Source organism: Aulonocara sp. 'chitande type north' Nkhata Bay, linkage group LG10 (genome assembly GCF_057382095.1).
Source record: "Aulonocara sp. 'chitande type north' Nkhata Bay isolate Kocher_YH1m ecotype deep benthic linkage group LG10, A_spYH_male_GT1.1, whole genome shotgun sequence".
In the NCBI taxonomy this organism is placed as follows: Eukaryota; Metazoa; Chordata; class Actinopteri; order Cichliformes; family Cichlidae; genus Aulonocara; species Aulonocara sp. 'chitande type north' Nkhata Bay.
In genome coordinates this window covers 34,800,116-34,814,869 of record NC_141353.1, presented here as the reverse complement: position 1 = coordinate 34,814,869, position 14,754 = coordinate 34,800,116, and the positions used below count along the sequence as shown (strand labels likewise).

At 41.9% G+C, this 14,754-nt stretch overlaps 1 protein-coding gene and 1 long non-coding RNA gene across 9 annotated transcripts in view; one reads left to right on the top strand and one right to left on the bottom strand.

Annotated features, from left to right (window-relative positions):
* Positions 1-14,754, bottom strand: part of LOC147321283 (RNA-binding protein Musashi homolog 2) — a 277,095-nt gene that overhangs the window by 128,783 nt on the left and 133,558 nt on the right. The window lies entirely within an intron of this gene.
* Positions 1,961-3,075, top strand: LOC147321286 (uncharacterized). Its single transcript, XR_015131342.1, has 2 exons — positions 1,961-2,257; positions 2,729-3,075. It is a non-coding gene; the product is annotated as an uncharacterized LOC147321286 (long non-coding RNA).

Below are 14,754 nucleotides of genomic sequence, written 5' to 3'. Positions count from 1 at the left end.
CAGGTTCTTCCTTCCTGTGTCAACTAAAGTTCGGTATATTGCTCGGTCTGGCCCTCTGTTTGGCCTCACAGAGGCATGTCCACACACTTGAGCTCAGTATGCTTGAGGAAGTAGGACTTGGTCTCATCCATCAATCCGCCTGTCTTCCTTTGCCAAGCTGCAGGGAACTACCCATTATGGAGTCATTTTATTAATAGGGCCCCTTTCCTCTCCGCCACACTCTTGCAGAGTGCCTCCTCATTCTGTCAGAATGGAGTATGCCTGCAAGCCACCTCCATGAAACTGCTGCACCAGGGCCCTCCCTCTTTCTCCCATGTGAAAGCTCAGGCTGGGAAATATTATGCTTTCAAGCTAAAATAGTATTTGGAGAGGTGAGCAATCCCTAAGCCCTACAGCAAACAGTTTAACATTGAGGACTTATTTAAAATGATGTCCTTCCTCCTAGAAAGCCAATCAGATTCCTCTTTTAGCAGACACACACATGGACAAAGGCACAAACAAACACACAAAACAAGTTTGACATTCTGCACCCCCCTTTTCCCCCCTCCTTCTTGTAAATATATAGCTCGGAGCACCTTTGACCAGAGGGTGTGGAAAGGTCAGAGGATGCAGTATAGTTTAGGGAGGATGAGTGAAAACACATTGCAAAAAGGTTAAAGACATGGCCGGGGAGAGGTTTGTTTAACTGGACTTAATATGAGGAGATTGCAGAAGATGAAAAGGATTGAAGTGGCATTAGGGTACACAACTTCTATTAAATGCATTTGAATACATAATAAGTTCATTCACTTCAAAAACTTTTCCCATATTCCATTTGCCGTCTTGTTGCTGATATTTCATTTCATTATTTACTATATTTTGGAATTCAAATATTCAGCCAACGTCCCTTTTACTGTCCCTCTTAAAGTTTTTGCTGTTGCTCTCTCGGTTTTCATTGCAGAAGCAGTAAAGGTGTGCAGACAGTTTATGCCAACATAAAAGCAGCTACCAATGATTAAACCTTTTTTCAGCACCTTTCTTAGAAGCCCCATTCCCATTCATTTTCAAACATAAAGAGCCTGTTTTAAAACTCTATTATAAATGCCACCTACGCAGATCCAGTTGCTTAAATCAGGCTCACTGTGTTGCTAAAAGAGTATTTCGAACCATTCCAACTTTTAGCACTAGTCAGAATTAGCATGCAGGTAATATGCCAGTGACATGCCTCAGTGACTGACAGAAAAACTGTCTGAGAAACTTTTCACCTTGCTTGCTGATAAGATCTTTATCTAATTGTCTGCATAGTGCAAACTAGAAGGAATACGAATAAAACTGGTATCAATATTTCATAACTGGGCTAAACTGCAGTGAGGCAGCAAAACCTCTGTTTCTTAAAGCTTTATTCTAAATGTAACTGCAGCATACTTAACAACATTTACTAATATTGAGTATAGGCCTGTTAGACTTTAACTCAGAGTCAATTAAATTTAGTTTCAGTTCAGTTTTATTTATACAGAGCCAAGTCACAACAACAAAACAGCTAGCTTAAAACTACCACAGATAAATCTTATGTTTTGTTTACTTGGACTTTTACAGTGTAGGGCCAGAAAAGCTCCAGTACTATTCATTTGTAAAGATGACCACATATATTCGCCTGTCAGGTCAACCATTCCTACCGCTTAAATGAGCCACCACTGACAGCCTGGGTTGTTGTGGAGAAACAGCGGTTGGTGCGATCTGGCGTGTAATGCAGACTCAGGAGAGGTTTGTTCACATGTTGGTGCCCTACCCTACAACATTCTGATGCTGATTGGTGTATCTGAGCACAGCAACTATCTGGCATTTAAGTTAAACTCAAAGATGTTCAAAGGATGGCTATAGGCCAAAGAACTGCAGTGCTGCTTTTGCCCTCAAGGTCGGGATGTCCCAGTAGCTCTGATGTCATGTGAAAGCTATGGATTGCAGCATAACTAAGTGTAACCCACCTAAAATCTGCCTCATGAAAATGAACTGCTGTTCCCCAAGAATGTCAGTAGGTGGCACTATGAGATTGTTTAGTGCTTGTGAACTTGAGTTGAGAACTATAGAGAAGGAGAATAGCGCTAAGGCTACGTATGCTGGTCGGAGCTACTCACAGAGTTTTTCCTTAACCTTTTTCTTGAACAAGGATTGTGTGTGAAGACACAAATTGGATTTTACTTTTCCGCTTGTTGGGAAACGCGGACACTTTTTGTTGATGCTGATGTACCTCTGTTTTTGTGTTTTTTGTTCATTTCCGGTGAGTTGACTAACTGCGCTAGCATAGCAAGCTAATCGTTAGCTCAGTATAATGTAAATTTCATGTGTTCCTTTTAAGTGCTGTATTATCTTTTTATTTCTTCACTTGTGAATGTTTTAAGCCAATCGGAAATATTTCTTTGGAAGCTAGTAGGTAAGTTTTATTTATTGTAATGAGATGATAAATATGAGCAGTCTTTGGCTAAATAGTACTGCGACCACGTTTTGCACTTTCCTCGTGCATCAGTAATGTACATTCTCTCAATTCATTGGATTGATGTGACTGCTGTTCACAAAATATGAGATTTGAGTTAAATTTGTATGATGTGGAAATTGTTTTAAGGTTCTTTGATTAATTTTATTATTGATTGCATTAAGTCGTTATATACAAAGAGTGAGAGACATTTGGTCACTAGTGTTGATTAAGTTGTTATATGATATTCATGTAAAATATGTTCACTGCCCTGTGCAGGTTGGTTTTTTTGTTGGAGTCTAAAGTTGCGAGCCAGGATTCCGGATCCCCAGCTGCGATGCAGGAAAGATTTCCAGCCTACTTAGAAGTGACAACTGCGTTACTTCTTGACAGATAAGCTTATGAGATCTCAGAACAATACACTACCCGGGTAGTACTACTAACATTAACACTATACACACACACTCACACACCTGAACTGAAAAGACTGAAAAGAACTCTGAACACTGAACTCTGAACTCTAAAACTGAATACACAGACTGACAAATATGGACAATTGGAACTGTTGTGAACTGTTGAATGACTGTTTTTGGTTTTGTTTTGAATAAATGTTGACTGTTCTTTTAGCTGTGTGTCATTCGCTCCTTAGTCGATTCCTAGAGGCCATAAGCCTAAGATCCTAACTTTCTCTACATTCAGTAGTGGTAAAGTATCGTGTGTTACATAAGCGAAGGTACCGGATCACCTGATTCAGCCTTAACTATATACTTAGTCAAAAAGGAAGGTTTTTTAAGGTCTAATCTTAAAAGTAAAAGAGAGGTTTTCAGTCTCCCGAATCCAAACTGGGAGTTGGTTTCACAGAAAAGGGGCCTGAAAGCTGAAGGATCTGCCTTCCATTCTACTTTTAAATACCAGAGGAACCATTAGTAAGCCAGTAGTCTGAGAGTCAAGTGCTCTATTGCGGTAATATGGTACTATTAGGTCTTTAAGATAAAATGGGGCTTGATTATACAAGAATATCAGGCCTAGTTACGAGGCCTGCTATTTTTTTTAATACACACTATTACACTAATAAGTTACTTGCAAGATAGGGTCTTACGTACAGTTTTGATAGGCATATTATTGAAATAAGGTATCTCTTCACCACTGATATGGAGTTGTGAAATGCCGGCTTAACTGAGCTCTTTTCTCCAGTGGAGAAATGACTAGATAGAAATTAACCTAGTCTGAATGAGTGCTTGTCCTTCTCTGTGATAGTGTCTGCTCTTCTTCACATGTGAATCTAAGAGGTGGCCTTGAATGGGAGAGGTCGCTTTTAGTTCACTTTGTTGTGTTTGAGTATACTCAGGAAAGCAAAAGGCTTCCACTGTAGCCCTGTGACTGCTTCAGCTTAACTAAAAGACACAGCCAGAAGTGCCTCACATAATAAGCCATTTACTAATTGTGTTAATAACCAGCCGGAAAATAAAATCTCAACAATGGACTATTTTGTGTCCATGAATTAGTGAAAGTGCTCAATGACTGTTCATGAGTCCGATCCATAAATCTCTTTTAGGAGACAAGGTGTGTATTATGTACTTTGATATTAATAGGTGAACAAGAGGGATAAAATGAACTGCTAGGCTCAAGTGAATAGCATTAATTTCACTCACAATGGCCACCACCCCTAATACCTGCAGTGTTTTACTTAGATTAGGGTTACGCTTTTTTTTTCTTTTTTATAAGACCATTTCAATAATTTGACATTCCTCCCCAGAATGGGGGAGAATGAGCGTCGATAAAAACTTTTTTTCCCCTCCTCCTTTTCATGCAAAACACTTTCATCTGTCATTTCATGATAGCCCGTCTCTCTTTGTCAGCATAAATACGGAAGCCCCTATTTGAATATGGTTACACATCCCTCTATTTATTAAAGCTTGGATTAACATGACAGGAAGTTTTGTCTGGGGGCTCTTTAAGATGGCTCAGAGAGGCAATCTGGTGACAGTAATAGGATCCAGCTAATATACTTGACTGATGCTCCTTTCCCAGTGTTATAAAGCAGAACAATGGGAGTGGGGTTCTGGGAGTGAATACATTGTGTTTTGAAACTGTGTGTGTAAGTGAGTGTGTGTGTCTGGGGGGACGAGGGTGCGCTAATCAGGCAGAATACCATCACTTAGCAAATATAAGGGCTGAAGAAATAAAAATACTAAAGGTCACAGAGCAATTCCATCAGGATAAGTATGCTACAATTAAATGAATAGACAAAGGCTCTGACATTAGTGGGAGCTATAATAATGTTTTACTCCAGTGTCTGGGAGTTTGTAGAGATTTGTTAAAGGTTGGCTTTAGAAAATAAACAGAAAATCATTTGATTCCTGCTCTTCGTCCGCTGGAGAAACACTTGAGTTGCTATTCTTTCCTCTTTGATGTCAGGTGTTGGGGGAATCCTCGCGTGCAGGCATTTGTTCTTTTTCTTTATTGAACATAGTACTATTGTATTTGTTTGACTTAAAATCCACAAGAAGCCTTTAAAACTGAGGCATAAAAATAAATCTGCAACAAGGTAATCAAGTATCGCGATAAGTGAGCAGCAGCAATGACAGCTTTTTTCAAAAGTGTGAACATTTCTCTGCTTTCCCTTCAAATGTCACAGCATAACCTTGGGGGCTCTGAACTGTAAATTTAAGTGTTGTTGTTTATATTCTTGTAGAGCAAGTGATAAATTTGCTAATTAAGAAAGTAATTGGCACATTATTCGCTAATGAAAATTATTAATCATCATTAGGAGAATGCAGGTTTGTATTTCTGTTTGAGAAAGAGGTGGAAAAGCCATTGTTTGCTTTCAGTTAATCCTGAAGAATATTCAGAATGCATCAAACATTAATCCCTGTATCCTAAACTGAACTGTGAGCCGAGTGCGTCATACGCCCCTGCCGTTTACCTTGTTGTTGTTATTTTCACTTATGCTTTTTATTTTTCTAAACTCTGAGTTGTTTTGTTGTTTGTTGATTCCAAGTTGTGATAGATATTGCTGTCAATATTACTCCGAGAGCCACTTGTTTACAGACTATCTCCATATGTCAGGGAAGCTATGGACGGACCGGATACGCGTCCATGAGAGTGTATTTGTGTGCATGCGCTCAGCCTAGATAGGTTAGCGGATCAAGAACACATCTGTTTTAGAGATAGAGGGGAATCTGTGTTTCTCCCCCAAACCTCTCAATACTAATTAACGATCCACTGATAGTGGCCAAATGCCAGCTGTCATTAGCGGCCGATGCGGCACAAGTACACAGATGCAGATGTGCACGCCCTCAAACCCAGATGTGTGGCGGTCACCCACCACCAGACCACCGTAGGTCTGTGGATAAGATACATTAACCCTCCAACTCCTCACGCTGCTTCCCATATACCTCAACAAGCGGTAACATGGAAAAACGATATTAATCTCAACATGCAGCTATATGTCTGGTCTGTACTGCATGAGAGCTGGTAGTGAGCTGTGCCTGTTAAACAGACAGCACTTACACTGTATTCTTAAAGACGTGAATGACAACCTCAATTCTCGAGTAGCTGTGGACCTTTGACTTCTTCACTGATAGTGCCATTTGCGTGCTCTCAACCAGTGTGCTCGGTAAAAGCATCTGACAGCTATCTTTGATTTTATTTAGCAACGATTTCAGCTATGCCTGTATCTAAAAGGATGTGCCACCCACTCCCTTGTCTCTTGCGTGGTTTCTCTCCGCCTGGATCTGTCACTCTGTGCCTCGGTGACAGGGTCAGATAGAGAGAGCAAAGCAGCGAGAGGTGTGACACTGTGAGCAGATGAGGGTCTACCCGTATGGAGGCCCCCAGCATGACACCCATCACGGCTACCCGGACAGCCGCCAGTTGGTCCGAATAATGCCGCCCACGCTGGCTTTGGCAGGAAGTCCAGAAGCCACCGGACCACCAGGCAGCCCTGCTTTTTCTTTCATAATCAAACGGAGCCATCATTAACGTTGATATTTGCACCAGAAGAAAACATTCAAAGACTATTCAAATCGTACTGGAAAATTTGGTGATGTGATATTTTGCTACGATTTGTAACCTTCTAGCATTTACTAAATATTTAATGGGTATGTGTACCTACAATGATAACAGACAGAAAAAACACCCCCCCATCCCTCTTTAAAATTTTCCTTGAAAAACCAGAGCAGCCTCGCCTCGTCTCGTCTCTCTTCCCCTCTCCCAGTGCAGCCTGCCTGCCGCCATCTCATGACAGCATCTCTCCATCTCTCACAGCCCTCTGATCTCTGTGTCAACAGGCGACACCAGCAGCTCGCACTAACTCAGCGCGCATCAGCCCATCTGCAAGGCAAAAAACGCCCCCTATCTACACGTGCATTTAACGTATGACGATGGATACGATTAATGGCGGAGTTAGCATATACCGTAAGTGCGTGGCAATGTCTTTACAGCAGACAAGGTACCACTTGAAAAGATGCCTTGCTTTGCAATAAAGACAGCTCGTGAACCTTTTCTGCAGATTCTCCACGAGGCTGGGAATTTGCAAGCAGCAGGTAGGAGATCAAAGCTGCTGCTGACATTCTTGGCAAACACAGATTTATTCAACTCATCGAGAATTGTCGCAATGTTTTCTCAGCGGCCTCTTATCTCGATGTGTACCTTTACTGATGGGGGTTTATTAGTTATCAGTGGGCTAGGTGGGAGGCTGCACGGTTGTCCAGCTCAGGTCCAAACTCATACAGAGGATGTGATGACAGGATCCGAATCACTCTGTGGTTACTCAGTGGAATTCAAATGCCAATCCCCCTGCCCAGCGCCATCTCCTCTCCCTCTCTCTCGCTCTCTCTTTCATTTGTCATCTCGCCCTCTCTCTTCCCTCCCCTCTCCCCCAGTGTTTGTCAGGGTTGGTGATTAGCTGTCACCCTCTGCAGAAGCAGATAACACCCCACACAGCCCGTTTCCCCTCTGGGAGCATGCACACACGTAAAACAGGGAAACACACAAATACACAAGTGCGCGCACATGCATGCAAACTAAAGGCACTTAAAAACTCTGTCAAATGCAGTCAAAATTGTGATGAGTGTATCACAGTTTTGCATGCATTTACTTCAGGCATTCTCATCTATATAAGCTCCATGGTAACTATGGCTATCGTTCAGATTTTATCATGTTAATCGGTTCCAGTTCTTATTAACTCTGGCTCCAGTTCTTTTATTCTCTACACATTTAGGCTGCCACAAACTGTTATTTGTCACAATCTTTAAAAACATCTCCTATTTTGCCATACACGTGTTAAATGTTGCATCTTTTCATGCTGCTTTACACGGGCTGGAAATACCTGATTTTCAGACATGTGGATCGGCGTTTTTATCCCATCAGATCCAATTTTTCTTATCCTGAATGAATGATTTTTGGCAGCACTTTATATTAATCTACTCTTATTCACCATTAACTAGTTGCTTATTACCATGCATATCAGGAGCTTTTTATATTAATTAGTGATTACAAAACACATATTATTGCCTTCATTTACAACTAATATGCCATTAACTTTAAGAGTTTTCCCACAATAACTTCCTAATTTTTGACTAATAACTGTCAAAGTGCATGTGATGTAAATAATGAGGACCTCAGTGAGGAATGGGGAACATAATCTGTGTTAGATTTGGAGTTATTTGCACATCAAAACTTTTAGTATTTTATTACAAAAGAAAACATTTATTATGGAGAACTGTTATTCTTGCAGCACTGCTTTCCTATAAACCTTATAGTGAGCAACGTACACATGCCTAATATTGTGTTGGTCTCCCTTTTTCCTGCCACAACAGCCCTGAACTGTCGAGGTATGGACTCCACTAGACTCCTGAAGGTGTGCTGTGGTATCTGCACCAAGATATTAGCAGCAGATCCTTTAAGTCCTGTAACTTACGAGGTGGGGCCAACATGGATCGGACTTGTTTGTCCTGCACATCCCACACATGCTTGATTTGGAGGTCAAATCAACACCTCAAACTCATTGTTGTTGCACTCCTCAAACCATTCCTAAACCATTTTTGTGGCAGGCCACATTACACTCCTGAAAGCCATCGGGGAATACCGTTACCATGAAAGGTGAACATGGTCTGCAGCAATGCTTAAGTTGGTGGTACATGTCAAAGTAACATTTATATGAATCACAGGACACCAAGGTTTCGCAGCAGAACATTACCAAAAGCATCTACGTGCCTCTGGGGGCTAAATTTCTTCCCATAGTGCATCCTGGTGCCAGGTGTTTTCCCAGGTAAGTGACCCACACGAACACGTCCATCCACGTGATGTAAAACAAAATAAGTTACTGAGACACCTTTTTCCATTGTTCTGGTTCTGATGATCATATGCCCATTGTTGGTGCTTTCAGCAGTAGACAGGGGTCAGAATGGGTACCCCGACTGGTCAGCAGCTATGCAGCCAGATATCCAACAAATTGTGATGCACTGTGTATTCTGACCTTTCTATCAGAACCAGCATCAACTTTTTTCTGTGGCGGCTCATTTGTTGGGCTGGACCACACGGGCCAGCCTTCGCTCCCCATGTACATCACTGAGCCTTGGCCGCCTATGACCCTGTCACTGGTTCACTACTGTTCCTCCCATGGACCAGAGATAATCAGTCTTCTTCACTTCACCTGTCAGTGGTCACAGAGTTATGCCTGATTGGTGTAAATGATCCACACCTATACATTGCAGCTGCTGGTTTTTTTTAGCCAGAAAAAGGACAGGCAGGGAACTGAAACAGCTCTATCAACTAGGGCACAACACATATATTTAGATTGTAATTAATGTACAACAACTGCTGGGGGCGGTTGCTGCTCTGGAGATACAAAGGGTTTGTCCACCAATCAGAGGGTCAGTGGATTGATGCCTGGCTCCAGTTTGCATGTTGAATCCTCGGGCAAGATTCTGACTAAGGGTTGCTCTGAACCCCTTCATTGGAGTGTGTGTGTATGTGTGTGTGTGTGTGTGTGTGTGTGTGTGTGTGTGTGTGTGTGTGTGTGTGACAGTTAGAAAGTGCTTAAAGGCACCAATTAAATCCCTGCACGAATATGTGTGTGGATGTGTTAATGTGGCTTGTAGTAAAAGACGTTTTGAATTCTTAGAGTAAAAAAGGACTTTGTGTGTAACAGATCATTTACCATTAACAGCTTTATTTACTTACAATCAGTAAACACTAATTAGGAGATTTCTGAATCTATTTTCTGAGTTAGAACTGCTTATTCTGAATTAGGTATTAATAAGTAAGTTTGAATAAACATCTGAATGTAAGTACTTGTGTCACCTGTCCACATCAGTATATACACTGACCACATACACTGTTAAATGTGTGTAAACTTGGGCGATCGTGGCTCAAGAGTTGGGAGTTCGCCTTGTAATCGGAAGGTTGCCGGTTCGAGCCCCGGCTTGGACAGTCTCGGTCGTTGTGTCCTTGGGCAAGACACTTCACCCGTTGCCTACTGGTGGTGGTCAGAGGGCCCGGTGGCGCCAGTGTCCGGCAGCCTCGCCTCTGTCAGTGCGCCCCAGGGTGGCTGTGGCTACAATGTAGCTTGCCATCACCAGTGTGTGAATGGGTGGATGACTGGATATGTAAAGCGCTTTGGGGTCCTTAGGGACTAGTAAAGCGCTATATAAATACAGGCCATTTAAACTAATGTTAGAATTCACTTTAGGCCACCATTTACTCATGTTGATGCATGGACAGTGGACAACCCAAATCTTTTTTAAATGATAAGTTATGATGAGTATATTAAAAAAAAAAAATTCCGTTTTTATAATTGTTGGAAAGGTTTCAGCTGAGAAAAAGTTTTCAACCGTGGAGGTATATAACACAAGGGAGTAATAATATTACATTTAAAGCAAGCGCCCAAAGTAACTGTGCCATCGAGCAAAACCAAAAAACTACAACATTTCCCCCTCAGTCTATCCACCATCTTTTCATTACACCCTGATCTACTTGTGTCAGAATGTACTTTGACTAAAAGTTGAAAGTGGCTCATTAGCAGAAGTCGTGAATCCATCAACTTCCTGCACACTGACAGATCTCTCTTCAACTCTATTTTCACAACTCCAGCTGTAGGGATGCAAACAAGCAGGTTGTGTTATACAGCAGCAGTGGAAAGGCTGTCTTCTGCCTTAATGTTAGAAGCCACACATCAAGCTTCCAGCCTAAATTGTCCACGACTCTAACTGCAACCCACAGAGTCGAATTTGGAAAATTCAATTCAGGATGATGCAATGGCATGTATATTTAATCATCTCTGCCCCTCACTTATATACATCTTCGTTTTACAAACAAGTTAATGATTCCTTAAAAATTTCAGCAGGACACACAAGAAGTGCCCAAATCAACCAATCAATAAATAACTAAAGATGTGCTGAGTCTGAACAACCCCTATGCATCTAGTATTTGCAAACACACAGAGCTCAGATGACTAAGGGTTGCTATTTTGGAACCAAACATGGAGAGCCAGACAGTATTCCTCCAGTGTTACTCCGGGTAACATGTGCCCTTTCCATCAGGCGACAGGTGGAGCATTAGTTGCATGGGTGCACGCACGGATCACGTGGTAACCTTACTGTTTACACATATGTATTTTGACACACATATTCTGGATTAGCATTGTTGTCAGCAACAGTATGACACATATTTTAAATTTAACAAAAATGGAACAATGTGTATTTAAGTGAAATTCAAAATTTAAAGAAAAAAAGAAACACCACTAGTCCAGTTTTCCATTGTTGCCTCTGGAAAGGACACAGAAGACATGCGTTTTCAATAAAGATGTGTGCAAGCAACAGCCCTCAGTAGGTTCTAAAGACCAACCAATGTCTGAAAAGAACCCGCTCTGATCCACACTGACTTTTCAAGGACTGCTTTGGGCCTGAGGTCTGTCGTAATTTCAAACGGGCTCCTGTGCTGCCTGGCTAAGCTGTTGCTGTGGAGCTTCAAGCTGATGCGAACGCAACCAGAAGCCACATCCATTCAAAGCCTCCTTTGTGACACCTCTACTGAACACAGCAGTATGCTTTTTATTATTTAATAGGAAACAGAAGGACTCTGATTTAACACCAAAGCAAATATAACTCTGGCACGCAGAATAATTCAACATTGGGTGTATTATGTTTCGTTTGATCAAGAGGCTGGGCAGCAGGGCTCGAGCTTTCCAGTCCCATCTCACAAACAATATGACAGGCTCAACTTCAAATTAATATAGCAGGATAGGATCACCTGGCCTTCTCCTCTCCGCCTATCATCTCAGCTGTCACGGTACAAAGACGGATTGAAATGTAGCAGATAAATATACTACGACATGGCTTTATCTGCTGCCCCTAAGCAGCTTTACTCAAAGGAAAGCTCAAACAATGTCGGCTAATCATAACATTTTAAGAGTCAATGTGCCATCTCGAAATTGTCGAGAACGGGAGGTGTTTTCATAGGAGATGTCAAACCTGTTATGGAGCATAATAGAAACGTAGGGTAGCAGAGGAGCAAAGGGGCCGAAGCGGTGATGAAACAGAGAGAGCAAGAGAGGCAGAGAGAGCACCAAGACAAATACGGCCCGGGAAAGACGTATGAGATCATGGCCCCTGCTTCTGTGTACATATGGTGAAACGTGCTGGAGCAGAGAAAGACCAACACATTGAGATAAGCTCCTTTGCTCAGGCTTCCTTTTAAGGGTGATTTGGCAGCTTGGCCTCATGTCTGTTGGCAGGCGGCAATGGCCGCCCCAAATCATCCACTGATCGCCGAATTACAACGTGCCTTCTTTTAAAATTTCCATTTAACGCCATTGGATAACTTGCCGAGGTGCTCGTAACACACTACCGCAACAGGAGCACACAACTTGACGTTCAGCTTACCGGCTTTACAGCAGAGAATTCAGGCTTTATAGGCCTGAATCTCAGGTCAAATACATTTAGCAATAGTCCTTATGTTTTTTTTCTATTAAAGTTATATTTGTATTGTGTTTTATGATTAGTCAGTAATCTGTCTGTTCTCTCCTCAGTTTGTTCCATTTTGGGCCTCTGAGCACTGCGTTTTCTCAGCACATTCAGGAAGTGATGCATTTACCATATTCGGTAACTACGTCAATGAAATTACTTTACAGTCAGCAGACTATATTTATAGTAGATGCACTGTATGGCAGAAGCAGCTCCACAGGGGTGTCTTCATTGGTGTGCCAGAGCAATATCACACGTAGTTTCAGTGCCAGTTTTTTTTTTTTTTTTTTTTTTAAGTGAGACGGCCATTTCGTTGATCCCATTTCACTTTAAGTGAATTTTTAAAATGCGATTAGACAAATGTGATGAACGTGCTCTCCGTCCATCACACCTTCGTGGTAACTTCTCATCAAAAGCCGGCCGAGGGCACCCGCCATCGATGCCCCCACCTAAACAATATGTAAGTAAGGAATACAGACTCCGCTGACAGGAATGAAGTGTGACTGTGACCAGACAGGAAAATAATCTACGTAATCCAGATCGAAGCCTTAAAGGCTTTTATAGATCGACAGCATAGATTTTCTCTCTGTCTCCATTTCTACCTGGGCTTAGGTTTAATTCAACTCAATTAAATCAACCCATGAGCCCGGGAGTTCGCAGAGAAAGCAATCATTCATCTTTGTGGTGAGCCACTTCATCGGGGGGCCCCGAAAAGCGACCCCTACTCTGCTCTTTCTCCACAGACGCCATTAGGGCACTCAATATAATTTCAGCCATGCCAGCTCTGTTATAATTACAGCAGTTGACATCTAACAAACAGCTCTTTATGGATGTCCTGGCCTCAATATTACTTTAACAAATCTGATCATTTTCTTTGTGGTTTGCTGTTATGTGTGCACTTTTCCATTTCCAGCAATCAATTAGGTGGCCGGGTAGCTTGTGCATTAAAAACAAGAAAAAAAACCAAAAAAAAAACCAAGAAAAAAGAGTTAACATGCTTATCTTTCAATGTGCAGTGTGGAATTGGAGGGAAAAAAAGTTATCCGTGATACAGAAACACACCCTGAGGTAAATTTGTTATCTACACTGCACACCACAGCTTTAATGTAAGACAATCAACACGACAATCAACAGCTATAAGGGATTGTCCTTGAGTGACTGCCACAGAAACCTCCCCCCCACCCCATCGTGACTGAGCTGTCACACAGCTGCTTACATGCACGCCCATTCGACAGATACATATTTCATGAGCTATGGTAAACACACTGCTCTCGCCAATGCCAATCTAGCATTGAATAATACATTCGCAGCAGATCGACTAATGAATTGAGAGCTTGCCCGAGTAAAAAGAAGAAAGCAAATAACTAATACTCAAAGTGGAAATAGAATTAATGAGCGGTTGTGAATACTCAAACACTCTGTCGTGGATGCGCCTCTAAAAGCAAGGCCATTTCGCTCCCGCGCCTAACCTTTGTCTCTGGTCAAAGTTCTATATTAATGAATGCAGGAGAGGTTTCATAGTCTTCTCTATGAATGTGCATTTCACAGATGTGTAAATGATGCGACGTGAGACGCTGCGAGTGAAGCTTTGATCTGCTATTCGGCAAGCCAGGTTCTACAACAAAAGGCGAGGAAATCCTGAGCTCAGACAAGGCCTGTGTAATCTAGTAGAACCTCTCTCTATGTCTGATCCTCCTCTGCTCTGCTGGCCGTCTCAGCAATCAATCCAGCTGCCTAAACTCAGATCTGCCCCATTGGTAAGAACATGGAACCTCCTACTCCTAGCCATATGGGGTGACCTAGAATATATACATTTAAAAGCCTTTGCAACTGTACACGTGAAAGAAAATTAGTCCCATTTTCCAAAGGTGCAGTAGGGCCATTTCTGACTTTGCATACCATAAAAATATTATGGTTATTATTGTTAACACTGGGACTTAAAAAGGCAATTATGTAAATTAAGTGTCAAAACTACAGGGAGAAAAAAATCAATAGCACAAACTTTGTGTTCATGCTGTAATTCAATTATTTTTTCCTGACTAAACTTGACACGTACCTGTAGGCTGTTTAATCCAGCAAACTACACGGGAATGAAAATGAACTGGATCCTGAAGTAGAACTACTTTTTGCAAGGAACAACACAGAGTCAGAGGTAAGGGGGAAAAATGATACTCGACACTGTGTCAAATCCTGAGCAGGATCAATAGTCTTTTGAGTTGTGGAATCAGCACCCAACTGGGATTGCTTGCTACTTGTTCTCAGCATGGAGCCCACTGATGTCTATGCACCTCTAAGGGGATCCCCCAGGCAGTTGCCTACAACTTACAACATTGAAAG